Source organism: Mustelus asterias, chromosome 7 (assembly GCF_964213995.1).
Source record: "Mustelus asterias chromosome 7, sMusAst1.hap1.1, whole genome shotgun sequence".
Lineage (NCBI taxonomy): Eukaryota > Metazoa > Chordata > Chondrichthyes > Carcharhiniformes > Triakidae > Mustelus > Mustelus asterias.
The window spans coordinates 5,388,365-5,404,342 of NC_135807.1; the positions used below are offsets into that span (position 1 = coordinate 5,388,365).

The 15,978-nt window shown below is 47.4% G+C and overlaps 1 protein-coding gene across 9 annotated transcripts in view; it reads right to left on the reverse strand.

Moving 5' to 3' along the window:
• Positions 1 to 15,978, reverse strand: part of kctd1 (potassium channel tetramerization domain containing 1) — a 78,392-nt gene that overhangs the window by 36,107 nt on the left and 26,307 nt on the right. The window contains exon 1 of one of the 9 annotated variants that reach the window (XM_078215617.1): positions 13,874 to 13,895. The exons of the other annotated variants lie outside the window; for them this stretch is intronic. The gene's annotated coding sequence lies outside the window, so the exon portion shown is untranslated. Of the gene's footprint in view, positions 1 to 13,873; positions 13,896 to 15,978 lie in introns of those variants that run through there. 9 annotated transcript variants of the gene reach the window in all.

Sequence of the window (15,978 nt, forward strand, 5' to 3'; positions counted from 1 at the left end):
TTATCTCCAATTGCAACGGGATCTTGATCAATTGGGCCAGTGGGCTGACGAATGGCAGTTTAATTTAGACAAATGCGAGGTGATGCATTTTGGTAGATTGAACCATTACTCAGTTAATGGTAGGGCGTTGGGGAGAGTTACAGAACAAAGAGTTCTAGGGGTACATGTTCATAGCTCCTTGAAAGTGGAATCACACGTGGACAGAGTGGTGAAGAAGGCATTCGGCATGCTTGGTTCCATCGGTCAGAACATTGAATACAGGAGTTGGGACGTCTTGTTGACATTGTACAAGACATTGGTAAGGCCACACTTGGAATACTGTGTGCAATTCTGGTCACCCTATTATCGAAAGGATATTATTAAACTAGAAAGAGTGCAGAAAAGATTTACTAGGATGCTACCGGGACTTGATGGATTGAGTTATAAGGAGAGGCTGGATAGACTGGGACTTTTTTTCTCTGGAGCGTAGGAGGCTGAAGGGTGATCTTATAGAGGTCTATAAAATAATGAGGGGCACAGATCAGCTAGATAGTCAATATTTTTTCCCAAAGGTAGGGGAGTCTAAAACTAGAGGATATAGGTTTAAGGTGAGAGGGGAGAGATACAAAAGTGTCCAGAGGGGCAATTTTTTCACACAGAGGGTGGTATCTGGAACAAGCTGCCAGAGGTAGTAGTAGAGGCGGGTACAATTTTGTCTTTTAAAAAGCATTTAGATAGTTACATGGGTACGGTGGGTATAGAGGGATATGGGCCAAATGCGGGCAATTGGGATTAGCTTAGGGGTTTTAAAAAAAAAGGGCTGCATCGACAAGTTGGGCCGAAGGGCCTGTTTCCATGCTGTAAACCTCTATCACTCTATTTGTATCAGTCGTCCATTAGATCAGTCTGGGAGTTACTGTCTGACTCTCAACATTACAAAACAATATAAAGGCAGCGGAGACGGTTTAGACAAGACAAAAACTTTAACGTGATAACTGATCAGGAAAGATCAAACTGGCTGGGGCTCCGAGAGGCTGAAGAGTGACCTGATAGAAGCCTTTAAAATTCCAAATGGGTTTGACACAGTGGTTAGCACAGCTGCCTCACAGCGCCGGGGACCTGGGTTCGATTCTGGCCTTGGGTCACTCTCCATGTGGAGTTTGCACGCTCTCTCCATGTCTGCGTGGGTTTCCTCCGGGTGCTCCGGTTCCCTCCCACACACAAAGATGAGCGGGTTAAGTTGATTGGCCATGCTAAATTGCCCCTTAGTGTCAGGGGGATTAGCAGGGTAATTACGTGACGTAACACTCATAGGGCTTGGTTGGCATTGTCGTCGGTGCAGGCTTGAAGGGCCGAATGGCCACTTTCTGCACTGTAGAGATTCCAAGACAGGGTTCAACTGGCTGTAGAGCTCCTTGGGGTTTGATTATTGCCTGGTCTCTGTTAACTGCCATCTTAACTCTCTTAACTGCCTTCTGAACAAGGGCAATTAGTGACTCCCACATGAACGAACCAAAAAACCAATTAGCAAATCACTCCCATTAGGAACCTGGTCCCGGCTCCATTTAGGTGCGACCTATCTCACCTGTACAGGTGCCATCGCTTTGATAGGATTTATTATTATCACATGTATTGGGATACAGTGAAAAGTATTGTTTCTTGATGCTATGCAGACAAAGCATACCGTTCATAGAGAAGGAAAGGAGAGGGTGCAGAACAGTGTTACAGTCGCAGCTCGGGTATAGAGAAAAATCAACTTAATGAGAGGTAGGTCCATTCAGAAGTCTGATGGCAGCAGGGAAGAAGCTGTTCTTGAGTCAGTTGGTACGTGACCTCAGACAATGGCCTCCTCCTGTTTTTATGCTCTAACCGATAGTTAAGGGTTAATTAAGCTTTACTCATCGTTGCTGACAGACTGAAGACCTTGACAAAGTGGCAATTACATTTGTCTCCAACATTGCTACAAGATCAAATAGTCCTTTGGTTGTTTAGATTTTGAGTACTGCTGAGAAAAGAGGCACACTGTTGGAGTTTTTGGTCTTGCACTCACCAGGACAGATGCAAGAATATCAAATTTCAAAGAAAACACCAATTTATACGGCATGGGAAAAGGATGCGGATAGAAAGCTGCCTCCAACTGGTCATGGCATTGTCATGGAGAATGCACAATGTCACATATACACAATGATATATGATCAAGATTGGCAGCAGAAAGGAAGAAATCAAGGTGAAACATTGCATTTGTGCCACTGGAACTTGTTGGGAACTAGTTTTGGGATGGGAGCTCCAAAAGCATTACCAGTTGCTTACAGTGAAAAGTGTTGTTTATTGCGCGTTATACAGACAAGACATACCGTTCATAGGGTACAGAGAGGAGAAGGAAAGGAGCGGGTGCAGAATATAGGTGTTACAGTAGCTGGGGTGTAGAGAAAGATGTGGAGATGCCGGCGTTGGACTGGGGTAAGCACAGTAAGAAGTCTCTCAACACCAGGTTAAAGTCCAGTTGGACTTTAGCCTGATGTTGTGAGACCTCTTACTGTGTAGACAAAGACCAGAGCGGGTCCAGATATTCAAGGAATCTAAAGCCCTTCTTCCGGCACTATCTTCCCTCCCACCCACTCATCCTATTTCTGTACTCACCAAGAGCAATTCAGGAGAAATCTCTTTGTTTAAAGAGTGGAACTTGCCTCTATGTGGGAGTATTCAAGACAAATATGCAGATATATTTTTTAAAAATTAGAAAAGTACATGCGGGAAAAAGGAAAGAGAGAACATGCTAATGGAGTGAGTTTTTTTATTCATTCGTGGGACATGGGCGTCGCTGGCTGGCCAGCATTTATTGCCCATCCCTAGTTGCTCGAGGGCAGTTGAGAGTCAACCACATTGCTGTGGCTCTGGAGTCACATGTAGGCCAGACCGGGTAAGGACGGCAGATTTCCTTCTCCTAAAGGACATTAATGAACCAGATGAGTTTTACTGACAAGGTTTCATAGCCATCATCATTAGACTTTCAATTCCAGATTTTTATTGAATTCAAATTCCACCACCTGCTTGTGGGGGGGGGGGGGGGGGATTCAAACCCGGGTCCCCAGAACATTAGCTGAGTTTCTGGATTAATAGTCTAGCGATGATCCCACTAAAATGGAAACGAAGGTGGAGCATAAACACCAGCATGGGCCGGATGGGCCGAACGGCCTGTTGCTGTGTGACAGCCGGTGGCGTAAAGTCTTCACTTCAGCAGCAGATTTAAAGGATGAGGAAAACCTTATCCACTTGAAAGATTACATACTTTCTCAGGTAAAGGTGGTTAGCTCAGCTGGCTAGAAGACCAGTCACGTGGTTCAGAGTAACACCAAAGGCGAAGGTTCAATTCCCGCCCTCGCTGAGGTGGACTGGGGATCATTCCCGAGTGTGGATGGCAAACCAGCCACATACAAAAAGCTGCCAGGAATGCAGCTCAGGATGAAGCCAAGCACCTGTCATTGGGCAGAGCACATGCAGATGAATGAAAAGGAAGACTGTACAAACTGCACAAAAACAAGTATCTTCAGCCAGCTTCTCCAAAGTGGCACTGCACATTTGAATTAGGTTTTGTTTTTGGTCTAACGAGCAAGAAAGAATGTAAATATTTTATACCGTCAGCCACGACCTTGGCGGATGATCTTAGAACGAATTCCCAAGGGCCTGCTCCAGAACAGGGCAAGCCAGAGCAGTCTCCCGTTTAAACAAAAACACTTGGCTGTTCTGGTGGGTTTGCTTGACAAAGCACATGTATCCGCAACACCAGAGTGCATTCATGTAGCGCCTTTAAAGTTGTGAAATCTCCCAAAGAAATGTTACCAAGTGAAATCTGACACTGAGCAACATCAGGGGATATCAGAACAGGTAGGAGGCACGCTGGCACAGTGGTCAGCAGCACAGTGCTGCCTCACAGCTCCGACAGTCCAAAGATGCACAGGTTAGGTGGATTGACCATGCTAAATTGCCCCTTCGTGTCCAAAGATGTGTGTCTGGAGCATTAGCAGGGTAAATACATGAAGCAATGGGAATAGGGTGGGATGCTCTGTCAGAGAGTCAGTGCAGACTCGATGGGCCAAATGACCTCCTGCTGCACTGTCGGGATTCCATATCTTTATTTGTGACCAAAATCTCAGTCAGAGTTCAGATTTTTGTCCCCCGACGCCCCTCAAACCCGGCCCACCACTGGTCACTCGCCACACCCGTCCTTGGAGGGTCCCACCTTGTCTTGGCGAAAAGACTCATCATTACCCAATTGAATGATTCTTGATCATCGAACAGCACTTTTTTGGCATATCAGGTTTCTTATAAAAATCATTAATAACCAAACAGTTCAAAGATTTTCTTTCTTAAATGCAAGGTTTTAAATTGCCCCAATGATTCCACCCCCCTCCCTGCCAACTGGGTTTATGCTAGCAGCCAGCACAATGGACCAAATGGCCTCCTGTATAATTCAATGAGAAGATTAACTGATAGTGGCTTTAAAATTTATGAAAGGGTTTGTTAGAGTGGATGAATGACAGCCCAGAACCAGGAGCCATAAATCCAGGACAGTCACTAATAAATCCCACAAGGAACTCGGAAATTTTTTTACCCAGAGTGTGGCTTGAAGGCGGACCTCACCACTACCGGGAGTGATTGAGGAACAGAGCGTCACCTGCAAGTTCCCCTCCAAACCACTCAGCATCCTGACTTGGAAATATATCACCGTTCCTTCGCAGTCGCTGAATCAAAATCTTGGAATTCCCTCCCTAACGGCATTGTGGGTCAACCCACAGAACATGGACTGCAGCGATTCAAGAAGGCAGCTCCCCACCACCTTCTCAAGGGATGGACAATAAATGCTGGCCAGCCAGCGACGCCCATGTCCCATGAATGAATAAAAAAAGTATTTCAATGGAGTTACACAACAGAAACAGGTAATCCAGCTTGATTGGTCCGTGCCAATGAACCAGGTCTGAACAGCTATAATTGGACTTGAAACGTTATCTCTGTTTCTCTCTCCACAGATGCTGCCGGACCTGCTGAGCTTATCCCCAGCATACTGGTGTCTATGTTCCACATCAGCCTCCACTCATCCATTTTTGTTTTACCCGTTCAACGTAGTAGTTAGCACTGGTGCCTCACAGTGCCAGGACCCCAGATTCGATTTCTGCCTTGGGTCACTGTGCAGAGTCTGCACCTTCTCCCCGTGTCTGCGTGGGTTTCCTCTGAGTGCTCCATCTTCCTCCCACAGTCTGAAAGACGTGCTGGTTAGGGTGCATTGACCATGCTAAATTCTCCCTCAGTGTACCCGAACAGGCGCCGGAGTGTGGCGACTCGGGGATTTTCACAGTAACTTCACTGCAGTGTTAATGTAAGCCTACTTGTGACAATAATAAACTTTTTCTCTCCCTTTCACCCTCATGTGCTTAATTAGCTTCCTCTTTAAATGCATCTATATGGGTGGCACAGTGGTTAACACTGCTGCCTCACAGTGCCAGGGACCTGGGTTCAATTCTCGGCTTGGGTCACTCTGTGTGGAGTCTGCACGTTCTCCCTGTGTCTGCGTGGGTTTCCTCCGGGTGCTCCGGTTTCCGACCACAGTCCAAAGATATGTAGATTAGATTGATTGGTTATGCTAAATTGCCCGTCAGGGGGGCAAGCAGGGTAAAAACGTATGGTTATGGGGATAGGACCTGGGTGGGATTGTTGTTGGTGGGCTAAATGGCCTCCTCCTGCACTGTAGGGATTCTATGGTTATTCCGTTCTGTGTGGGAGCGACTTCCACGTTCTCACCACATTCGGGGTGAAGAGGTTTTGCCTGATTTCCTCACTGCATTGATCAGGGACTAGCTTGCTGTTGGGCCCACTAAGATAAGGCTGGATAAGTACATGAGGGAGAATTGAATAGAAGATATATTGATAAAGAGATCTGTAAAATAGTGTTACCTTTTTCATTTTACGGGATGTGGATGTTGCTGGCTGGGCCCAGCATTTATTGCCCATCCCTAATTGCCCCTTGAGAAGGTGGTGGTGAGCTACCTTCTTCAACCGCTGGAGTCCGTGTGGTGTAGGAACACCCACTGTGCTGTTAAGAGGAAATTTACTGGATCTTTCCCAGTGACAGTGAAGGAATGGCGATATATTTCCAAGTCAAGATGGTGAGTGACTTGGAGGGGAACTTGCAGGTGGTGTTGATCCCATGTGTTTGCTGCCTTTGTCCTTCTAGATGACAGCAGTTGTAAGATTAGAGGGTGCTGCCTAAGGAGCCTTGGCAAGTTGCTGCAGGACACCTTGTAGGTGGTGCACACGGGTGCCACAGTGCCTCAGTGGTGGAGAGTGTGAATATTTTTGTGGATGGGGTGCCAATCAAATGGACTGCTTTGTCCTGGATGGTGTCGGGCTTTGGGTGTTGTTGGAGCCATGTCCATCCAAGCAAGTGGAGAGTATTCCATTACCTGACTTGTATCTTGTAGCTGGTGCACAGTCTTTGGGGCGTCAGGTGTTGAGTTACTTGCTGCAGGATTCCCAGTCTCTGACCTCCTCTGGTAGCCAGAGTACTTTTATGGCTAGTCCAGTGAAGTAAATGGTATCTTTCCGGATGTTGATAGTGGGGGATTCAGTGATGGTAATGACACTGAGTGTAAGCAAGTAAGTTTATTTATTAGTCACAAGTAGGTGACACAGTGGTTAGCACTGTTGCTTCGCAGCGCCAGGGACCCGGGTTCTATTCCCGGTTTGGGTCACTGTCTGTGTGGGGTCTGCACGTTCTCCCCGTGTCTGTGTGGGTTTCCTCCGGGTGCTCCGGTTTCCTCCCACTGTCCGAAAGACGTGCTGGTTAGGTGCATTGACCTGAACAGGTCCCAGAGAGTGGCGACTGGGGGAATTTCACAGTAACTTAATTGCAGTGTCAATGCAAGCCTTACTTGTGACTAATAAATAAACTTTACTTTACTTAACACTGCAATCAAGTTACTGTGAAAATCCCCTAGCCGCAACACTCCGGTGCCTGTTCGGGTAACACTGAAGGAGAATTTAGCATGGCCAATGCACCGAACCAGCACGTCTTTCAGACTGTGGGAGGAAACCGGAGCACCCGGAGGAACCCCACGCAGACACAGAGAGAATGTGCAAACTCTGCACAGACAGTGACCCAAGCCGGGAATCGTACCAGAGTCCCTGGCGCTGTGAGGCAGCAGAGCTAACCACTGTACCACCCTGCTGCATGTCACGGGGCGATGGTTAGATTTTTCTCTTGCTGAAGAGTATGGGGGTGGGGGGGGGGGGGGGGGGGGCTCACTTGGAGAATGACACACCAACATGATGATAAAAGCAAATTACTGCGGAGGCTGGAATCTGTAACAAAAACAGAAAATGCTGAAAAATCTTAACAGGTCTGGCGGCCTCCGTGGAGAGAGAATAGAGCCAATGTTTCGATTGGCCTGGATGACCCTTTGGCGTTGTCGAGTAGGGCCAAATGGCCTGTTTCTTTCCATTATGTGTAGGTAGCTGCAACTCATTCCCCACAAAGTCTCTGGCCTGGTCAATGTTTTATTTTCATACAACCCAGTAGATTACTCGCATGCCTTTGGGCATGTACGCAAAATGAATTTCAAAACCTGGATGCTGTGCGCATTCAGTTTGTACAATTGTTATAAATAGCATGGGTAATGAAAAATAGATGCAATTTTTCACCATTAAAAGAAAACAGCTTCTGCGAGAACAAAACGAATTGAGGCACTGTCTCCTTTAAAACCCTTTTGCTGTATTACGGTGTCCTTGCCGGAGTGTTATAATTCACACTTATCCATTGGTACAGTGAGCACGTCCCCAGGAGATGGAGTTGAAAATAAAAAGGAGAGATGTACACTGCGTGCAGTACAAATCCCTGAAAAGCACCGTTTCCCATTCACAGCATGGGATTGCAGGACAGAACAGAGTCCGAACACTTTATAAAAGTAGTTTATTTATTAGTCACAAGTAAGGCTTACATTAACACTGCAATGAAGTTACTGTGAAATTCCCTTAGTCGCCACAGTCCAGCACCTGTTCGGGTCAATGCACCATAGAGAACCATAGAAAATTACAGCTCAGAAACAGGCCTTTTGGCCCTTCTTGTCTGTGCCGAACCATTTTATGCCTAGTCCCACTGACCTGCACTTGGACCATATCCCTCCACACCTCTCTCATCCATGAACCCGTCCAAGTTTTTCTTAAATGTTAAAAGTGACCCCGCATTTACCACTTTATCCGGCAGCTCATTCCACACTCCCACCACTCTCTGCGTGAAGAAGCCCCCCCTAATATTCCCTTTAAACTTTTCTCCTTTCACCCTTAGCCCATGCCCTCTGGTTTTTTTCTCCCCTAGCCTCAGCGGAAAAAGCCTGCTCTATCTATACCCATCAAAATCTTATACACCTCTATCAAATCTCCCCTCAATCTTCTACGCTCCAGGGAATAAAGTCCCAACCTATTCAATCTCTCTCTAACCAGCACGTCTTTCAGACTGTGGGAGGAAACCGGAGCACCCGGAGGAAACCCACGCAGACACGGGGAGAACGTGCAGACTCCACACAGACAGTAACCCAGGCCGGGAAGCGAACCTGGGTCCCTGGTGCTGTGAGGCAGCAGTGCTAACCACTGTGCCACCGTGCCGCCCACTTTCCTCCAGCTCCAGTGGATCCAAAACTAAGTACACAGCACCAGACTGCAGAGGGGATAATTATTTGAACACAGCAAGGAAAACCATTAATTGCCTCCAGTTTTTATTTGAATTAGATACGGCAAAACAAAAATGCAAATTTTCCCTTCGCGCCTAATTTCACAGTAAAATTGGATAATGCGCAAATGGGCCACTTTGGAAGAAAACGTTAAGGTCCCTATCTGCTTCAAGATGACCATCATCCCAGTACCTAAGAAAAGCCAAGCAGCGTGCCTTAATGACTATCGGCCGGTGCCTCTGACATCCATCATGATGAAGTGCTTCGAAAGGTTAGTCATGGTACAAATCAATTCCAGCTTCCCGGACTACCTGGATCCACTACAGTTTGCCTACCGCCGCAACAGGTCCACAGCAGACGCTATTTCCCTGGCCCTGCACTCAACCCTGGAACACCTAGCTAACAAGGACACCTATGTCAGACTCCTATTTATTGACTACTGCTCAGCCTTCAACATTATTATTCCCATGAAACTCATCTTCAAACTCCGTGGCCTGGGCCTCGGCATCTCTCTCTGTGACTGGATCCTGAACTTCCTAACTCACAGACCACAATCAGTAAGGATAGGCAACAAAACCTCCTCCACGATCATCCTCAACACCGGTGCCCCACAAGGCTGTGTTCTCAACCCCCTACTATACTCCTTATACACCTATGACTGTGTGGCCAGATTCCCCTCCAATTCAATTTTCAGGTTTGCTGAGGACACCACCGTAGTGGGTCGGATCTCAAACAATGACGAGACAGAGTACAGGAATGAAATAGAGAATCTGGTGAACTGGTGCGGCAACAATAATCTCTCCCGCAATGTCAACAAAATGAAGGAGATTGTCATCGACTTGAGGAAGCGTAAAGGAGAACATGCCCCTGTCTACATCAATGGGGACGAAGTAGAAAGGATCGAGAGCTTCAAGTTTTTAGGTGTCCAGATCACCAACAACCTGTCCTGGTCCCCCCATGCCGACACTATAGTTAAGAAAGCCCACCAATGCCTCTACTTTCTCAGAAGACTAAGGAAATTTGGCATGTCAGCTATGACTCTCACCAACGTTTACAGATTCACCATGGAAAACATTCTTTCTGGTTGTATCACAGCTTGGTATGGCTCCTGCTCTGCCCAAGGCCGCAAGGAACTACAAGAGATTGTGAATGTAGCCCAATCCATCACGCAAACCAGCCTCCCATCCATTGACTCTGTCTACACTTCCTGCTGCCTCGGCAAAGCAGCCAGCATAATTAAGGACCCCCACACACCCCGGACATTCTCTCTTCCACCTTCTTCCTTCAGGAAAAAGATACAAAAGTCTGAGGTCACATACCAACCGACTCAAGAACAGCTTCTTCCCTGCTGCTGTCAGACTTTTGAATGGACCTACCTTGCATTAAGCTGATCTTTCTCTACACCCTAGCTATGACTGTAACACTACGTTCTGCACTCTCTCCTTTCCTTCTCTATGAACGGTATACTGTGTCTGTATAGCGCGCAAGAAACAATACTTTTCACTGTATACTAATACATGTGACAATAATAAATCTAATCAAAGTCAGGAAGGCGGAGTAACCTGGTAGGAATACCACTGACTGACTCCGGCTCGCTACTATTGTGTGTGAGCGCGGCAGTGGTCACCTGAGGGTTCCTCGCTGCTCAGTTGCACCATCCGTAACCATGGAGTGGGATTCTCCCCGCAGACCGACAACGCTTAGACCAAACTCACCCCGCCCAACCACCCAAAAGCAAATCGAAATGGAAAGTCAGGCTTCAAGGAAACTTTACAGAACGCGATGATGCCATCACTTTGGAGGGCGTTTTGACCGCTGCTGGCCCGTGGGAGTGGGGGAGGAAAACAGCACTCATTACTGTCCTTTGCCTTGCTCAGGCAGGTAATGAGGCCCCTGAGCATTGAGAAGCTTCATAAAGACTGTGGTAGCTTGATCTTCCTGCTGCGTTATCGACAGAGACAGTCAAAGAAAGACTGCTTAGCCCAGGCATAGATTAAATATTTTGGTGGGTTATTAATTTTATTATAGAATCCCACCGTGCAGAAGGAGCCCATTCGGCCCATCGAATCTGCATCGACCACAATCCCCTCAAGTCCTATCCTCATAACCCCAATGTATTTACCCTAGCTAGTCCCCTGACACGAAGGGGCAATTTAGCATGGCCAATGCACCTAACCCGCACATCTTTGGACTGTGGGAGGAAACCGGAGCACCCGGAGGAAACCCTCGCAGACACGGGGAGAACGTGCAGACTCCACACAGACAGTGACCCAAGCCGGGAAACCCCCCCCACACCCACACAGATGAACTTCAGGGAAAAATAGATAACTACTTTAGGGAGAAAAGAATTGAAGAATTCACTGAAGGGATTGGCAGGGTGGGGTGAGAAAGAGAGAGAAGAGAGTTGGAGGGCAATTGCTCTGTTTCTTCGCTGTAGATTATCACCTCACGAGTGACAGGTGATTTTACTGCTATTGAACCAAGGAAGTGAGGGAGGCTGATCTAAGCTGCAAGGTTGAGCAGTAGAACACTTAGATTGAAAAGTCCAAACTCAGTAGTGGGTAAATTAATGGAAAAAGCTCCGAGAGACAGTGTAAATTCCCATTAGGGGAAGCATGGGTTCATCAAAGGCACCTCCTCCCGCCCCCAATCCCGATTCCAGAAATAAAAACCGATGGCTGGAAGGCTCCTAAAGCAATGGAACAGTACTGCTCGCTGCACATTACCAGTGTCTGCACAGAAAGGTGTTGGTTTAGTACTTTTTGTATTGCAATACTGCATCGCTTTCAAACCAGTTCTTTCCACCCTTAAACCTAGCTCTGCTTCATTGCAGAATGCAGGCCGGCACGCCAGTAATGTTTAAAGGAGACACAAAAACAGGAATAACTTGGAGCCACCTTGTATTTATTTAGATGTAAACAAATTGCACCCGCAAACAAACCCTTCTCCTGGAGGCTGGATGCTCGCATGATGCAACAGTCACACTCCAGAGTCATGACCACTTCCATCTTAAACACTTTGCATTTACTCCGTGTGGCCGTCACTGGCAAGACCAGCATTCCTGGTCCTTCCCAAAAATCCCAAGTGCCCTGCTCGGCTAACTTCCGGGTCATTTGCATTGCTGTGGCTCTGGAGTCACACGTCGGCCAGACCAGGTAAGGACAGCAGATTTCCTTCCTTGAAGGACATCAGTGAATCAGATGGGTTTTTATGACTATCCATGATAGTTCCATGGTCCCACAGGCCAAAGTGTTCACTGCCCACTATAACTACCACTAAAGTAGCGCAAATCCCATTTTCCAGCACTTGGAATATCTTAACATTCAAGGATATGGGACAAGTGCTCAAAAACGTTGTAAGGTTTCCGGTCTCCACTACCTCCCCAGGCAGTGTATTCCAGATTCCCACCGCCCTCGGAGTGATTTTTATTTTTCTCAAATCCCCTCTGAATCTCCTGCCCCTCACCCTAAAACTCTGCCCCTTTGTGATTGACCCCTCAACCAAGGGGAACAGTTGCTCCCTGCTCACCCTCTCCAAACTCCTCAATCTTATACACCTCAATCATTCTGTATTCTGTAACTTGATTTTGTGTCTCTGTGCCCTGTTTGAGAGCACATTTCCACTCCATCTGACGAAGGAGCAGCGCTCCGAAAGCTAATGGTATTTGCTACTAAATAAACCTGTTGGACTTTAACCTGGTGTTGTTAAAACTCTTACTGTAATAAATGCTAGCCAGTGACACCCATGTCCCACGAATGAATAAAAATAAAGCTGAGGCCAAACTAGCGTCTTCTACAAATTCAACATAACCTCCTTACTCTTGTGCTCTATGATGGCGACACGGTGGCACAATAGTTAGCAGTTACCTCACAGTGCCAGGGACCCGGGTTCAATTCCGGCCTCGGGTCACTGTCTGCGCGGAGTTGGCACATTCTCCCTGTGTCTGCGTGGGTTTCCTCCGGGTGCTCTGGTTTCCTCCCAGTCTAAAGATGTGCAGGTTAGGGGGATTGGCCATGCTTATTGCCCCTAGATATGTAGATTGGGTGGCCATTGTAGGTGTCTGAGTTTACAGGGATGGGAAGCAAGGAGAGCCTGGGTAAGGTACTCGGTCAGAGTGTCAGTGCGGACTCGATGGGCTGAATGGCCACTTCTGCACTGGAGAGATTCTATGGTTCTATGACCCTATTTATAAAGCATTGGATACTATATACTTTATAAACTATTCTCTCAATCGGTTTACCTTCAATCCCCCTTTAGATAGTTAAATTCTATCTCCCCCTTGACATTCATTACTATCATTGAACTTCCTGTCAACTTCCTGGAGGGTTACTGCTGACCAGAAACTGAACTGGACGAGCTGTATAAATACTATGGCTACAAGAGCAGGTCAGAGTCTGGGATTCTGTAATAAGTAACTCACCTCCTGACTCCCCAAAGCCTGCCCATCGTCTATAAGGCACAAGTCAGGAGTGTGATGGAATACTCTCCACTTGTCTGGATGGGTGCAGCTCCAACCATACTCAAGAAGCTTGTCACCATTCAGGACAAACAGACCACTTGATTGGCACCCCTTCCACCAACTTAAAACATCCACTCCCTCCACCACTGACACACAGTGGCAGCCGTGTTTACAATGTACAAGATGCACTGCAGCAACTCAAGGCTCCTTTGACAGCACCTTCCAAACCCACGATCTCCACCATCTAGTAGGACAAGGGCAGCAGATACCTGGGAACACCACCTGCAAGTTCCCCTCCAAGCCACTTGCCACCCTGACTTGGAAATATAGCGCCATTCCTTCACTGTCATTGGGTCAAAACCCTGGAACTCCCTCCCGAACAGCACTGTGGGTGACCCTTACCTTCTCGAGGGTAAATAGGGATGGGCAACAAATGCTGGCCCAGCCAGTGACATCCCATGAAAGAACAGAACAGAATCACCAACATTTTGACTCAGACGAGAGTCCAGAGCGGAGAAGCTGCTGACCTGAACAAATGACCTTGAGGACGTTGAAAAGACAATTTTTGCCAATTTTTCCCTTTAACAGATGCTGTTAACAGATGCACCTGTCTTGCTTGTAAACTCGAGCATTTGAAAGGAGGTGATTGCTCTCTATTGGGGCTTCACCAGAATATTCCCTGTATTGCATTACCGATGGATCATTGGAGTCATACCTGGCATAAAGGAAGATGGTTGTGGTGGTTGAAGGTCGATCATCTCAGCTCAGCTCCAGGACATCACTGCAGGAGTCCCTCAGGATAGTGTCCTAGACCCAACCATCTTCAGCTGCTTCATCAATGACCTTCCCTCCGTCATAAGGTCAGAAGTGGGGATGTTCGCCGATGATTGCACAATGTTCAGCACCATTCGCGACTCCTCAGATACTGAAGCGTGTTCAAATGCAGCAAGGCTTCAATATCCAGGCTTGGGCTGACAACTGGCTAGTTAAATTCGTGCCACACAAGTGCCAGGCAATGACCATCTCGAACGAGGGAGAATCTAACCATCACCCCATGACATTCAATGGTATTACCATCACTGATTCTCCCATTATCAACATCCTGGGGGTTACCGTCATTCAGAAATTGAACCGGACTAGCCACATAAACAGTGGCTACAAGAGCAGGTCAGAGGCTGGGAATCCTGCAGCGAGTAACTCACTTCCTGACTCCCCAAAGCCAGCTCACCATCTACAAGACAAATTAGGAGTGTGATGGAATACTCCCCACTTGCCTGGATGGACGCAGCTCCAACAACACTCAAGAGGTTCGACACCATCCAGGGCAAAACAGCTCACTTAATTGGAACCCCATCCACAAACATTCACTCCCTCCACCAGTGGCAGCTGTGTGTACCATCTACAAGATGCACTGCAGGAACTCACCAAGGTTCCTTCGACAGCACCTTCCAAACCCACAACCTCCACCATCTAGATGGAGGTTAGCAGCAGACACACAAGAGCGGCAGACACATGGGAACACCACCAGCTGGAGGTTCCCCTCCAAGCCACTCACCATCCTGACTTAGAAATATATCACTGTTCCTCCACTGCCGCTGGGTCAAAATCCCTCCCTAACTGCACAGTGGGTGTGCCTACACCACTTGGACTGCACCGGTCCAAGAAGGCAGCTCATTACTACCTTCTCAAGGGCTATTAGGGATGGGCAATGATGCTGGTCTAGCCAGCGACGCCCACATCCCTTGAATGAATAAAACAAGTTGGTCAAACTATCAATCATGGCTCCATGGGTTGCACTCCCCCCCTCAGAGTCAGAAGGTTGTGCGTTCAAGTCCCACAGCAAAGACTTGAGTACGTAATCTCAGCTGACTTCTACTGAGGGACAGTTATACTGTCAGATGTGCAGTCTTTCAGATGCATGTGCAAGATCTCATGCCATTTTTCTTTAAAAAGAGCAGGGCAGTTTTCCCTGGTGTCCAATATTTGTCCCTCGAGAACAATCTCTTTAAACTAAAATATCATCTGATCACCGTTTACGGTTGTTTGTGGGAGCTTGCTGTGCACACATAGGTGACCACAATTCCTACAGGGCAATAGCAAGCACACTTTTCAAATACTTCACGGGCGATAAAGCACTTGGGGATGTTCTGAGATCATAGAAACCTACAGTGCAGAAGGAAGCCATTTGGCCCATCGAGTCTGCATTGACCACAATCCCCCCCGGGCCCGAGCCCCATAACCCCATGTATTTATCCGAGCTAGTCCCCTCGACACTAAGGGGCAATTTAGCATGGTCAATCCACCTAACCCGCACGTCTTTGAACTGTGGGGGAAAACAGGAGCACCCGGAGGAAACCCACACAGACACAGGGAGAACGTGCAGACTGTACACAGACAGTGACCCAGGCCGGGAATCGAACCCGGCTCCCTGGCACTGTCAGGCAGCAGTGCTAACCACTGTGCCACCGTGCTGCCCATCATGAAAGGTGCTACAAAAAAAAGCAAATTCATTTTAAAATTATACTTAATGAATGGTCATCGATGAAAGTTTGTTAATCTCTTGATAGTTTGAGTTACAAGGAGAGGCTGGATAGACTGGGACTTTTTTCCCTGGAGCGTAGGAGACTTAGGGATGATCTTATAGAGGTCTATAAAATAATGAGGGGCATAGATCATTATTTTCCCCAAAGTGGGGGAGTCTAAAACTAGAGGGCAAAGGTTTAAGGTGAGAGGGAAGAGATACAAAAGGGTCCAGAGGGGCAATTTTTTCACACAGAAGGTGGTGAGTGTTTGGAACGAGCTGCCAGAGGCAGTAGTAGA